Source organism: Budorcas taxicolor, chromosome 1 (assembly GCF_023091745.1).
Source record: "Budorcas taxicolor isolate Tak-1 chromosome 1, Takin1.1, whole genome shotgun sequence".
Lineage (NCBI taxonomy): Eukaryota > Metazoa > Chordata > Mammalia > Artiodactyla > Bovidae > Budorcas > Budorcas taxicolor.
In genome coordinates this window covers 214,788,860-214,791,059 of record NC_068910.1, presented here as the reverse complement: position 1 = coordinate 214,791,059, position 2,200 = coordinate 214,788,860, and the positions used below count along the sequence as shown (strand labels likewise).

The window sequence follows — 2,200 nt, the reverse complement described above, 5'->3', positions numbered from 1 at the left end:
GATAGATACACGGTGGTGTGCTCAGCACGCAGTTGTGGTCCAGCTCAGCGGACCTTGAAGGGTACACATGCTCCATCCTGGCCCCAGACCTCTTAGAAGCACTGCAGCTCTGAAGGGACTGCTAAAGAAAGGGCCTCTAGCCCAGGGGTCTTGACAGCCAGCCCCTCCTTTGTGAATTCTGGATCGGGAGACAGGTCCAGACATGGTCTCCATCGTCCTTCCCAGTGTGTCCTCCACCCCTGTCATCACCAAGAGTCTTCTCCCTTAGGTCTGGGAGGTTGGCTCATCAGCTGGCACGTGGCAGATATTTTAATGGGGGCCGACTGAGACATTTCAATACCTGGAAGAGCCTGATTCCTTGAAGGATTAGGTGGAGAGGACAGGGTATGTTGGGAAACTCCCCAAGGCAAAGTCTGAAGCTTGCCTGTATGTCGATGAATCATGGGGTCCCAGGGACCTGACCCCGGGCTGGACCTTGCTCTGTGGAGGGGGTTTCATTCCCCTGAAGTTGAGGGGATGGAGATGCTTGTTCTTGTCCGAGTCTTCCATTGTGTTCTAGGCGACTTACACCGGGTCAGGTTGTTGAAAGATGATTCACTCACCATGGGCTTGCAGTTTATTGATTATCTAAGTAAAATTGTTAGCTCCCTGTGCTTAAGGGCAGATTCACTTGCTTAAGGGCAAATCAGTCGTGCTCAAAACAGTAGAGCTGGAGGGAGGAAACGGGGAGCAGGTGTCCTTCGAGGGTGATGGAGATGCTCTGGAACCGGATGGGATTGCTGGCACCACATGAACGTGTTTGATGCCTCGGAGTTGTTTAAAATGGTTAATTTCATGGTATATGAATTTCACTTCAATTTAAAAAATGGCAAGAGAAAACAAAGAATTTTTTTCTAAGGTAAACAATACATTTATTTTTTTGTTTATTTTTGGCTGTGCTCAGGCTTTCTCCTTAGTTGCCGTGAGCAGGGGCTACTCTGTAGTTGAGGCATGCCGGCTTCTCACTGCTTTTCTTATTGCGGAGCGTGGACTTGAAGGCACAGGGGTGTCACTGGTTGTGGCATGTGGGCTCAGGAGTTGTGACGCCTGGGCCTAAGTTGCCCTACAGCACATGGGATCTTCCTGGACCAGGGATTGAACCTGTGTCCCCCGCACTGGCAGGTGGATTCTTAACCCCTGGATTACCAGGGAAGTCCAAGAAAACAAGAACAGTTCTGAACGATGCTAAAAAATCAGGTGAATCAGGCACTGGTTTTGCACATCAGACCTGGAGTCAAAGAAGAACTGGTCAAGTGATGCTCCCTGTGATGGCCACTGGGATTAGAGCTGTGCCTGAGTTCCTGGGCGAGCATGCTTACTGCACGCAGGGCACGTCCTAGGATTGTCCTTGCTTGAGTCAGTGTGCGCATGAGTGGGACTCATTAGCAAAAAGGAAGCTGGGGAGGCAGTTAGTGCTCTAGTGGTCAGGAATAAGCTCTAAAATTACTGCTTCAAAAAATATAGTCGTGATTGCTAAATGTCTCTGATTTTTAGCCCTTTGGTTTTATTCATTGGCTTCTATGCTCTCATGTTTAAGAATAACTCAAAAGGTATATTTATCAGTCTGAAAAAGTGAAAGTGAAGTCGCTCAGTCGTGTCCGACTCTTTGTGACCCCATGGACTGTAGCCTACCAGGCTCCTCCATCCGTAGGACTTTCCAGGCAAGAATTCTGGGGTGGGTTGCCATTTCCTTCTCCAGAGGATCTTCCCAACCCAGGGATTGAACCTGGGTCTCCCGCATTGGAGGCAGACGCTTTACCATCTGAGCCACCAGGGAAGGTATTTATCAGTCTAGAGCAGTGCTCTCCAGCAGAAATAAGAATGTGAGCCTTGTATGTAATTTTCCATTTGCCAGTAGCCAAAATAATAATACATAATAAAAGGAGAAGTAAAAAGAAACAGGTGAAGTGAATTTTAATCACATATTTTCTTTAAATATTTTCCTTCAATACTGTGTCAATATCTGCCTCGAGGGACTTTGCAGGTGGCTCAGTGGTAAAAAATTTGCCTGTGAATGTAGGAGACTTGGATTCAGTCCCTGAGTCGGGAAGATCCCCTGGAGGAGGAAATGGCAACCCAGTCCAGTACTCTTGCCTGGAGAATCCCATGGACAGAGGAACCTGGCGGGCTGCATTCCATGGGGTCGCAAAGCAGACATGCC

The 2,200-nt window shown here is 48.3% G+C and overlaps 1 non-coding gene across 1 annotated transcript; it reads right to left on the bottom strand.

Moving 5' to 3' along the window:
* Positions 1-1,744: 1,744 nt before the first annotated feature.
* Positions 1,745-1,816, bottom strand: TRNAW-CCA (transfer RNA tryptophan (anticodon CCA)). The gene has a single exon. It is a non-coding gene; the product is annotated as a tRNA-Trp (tRNA).
* Positions 1,817-2,200: the final 384 nt, after the last annotated feature.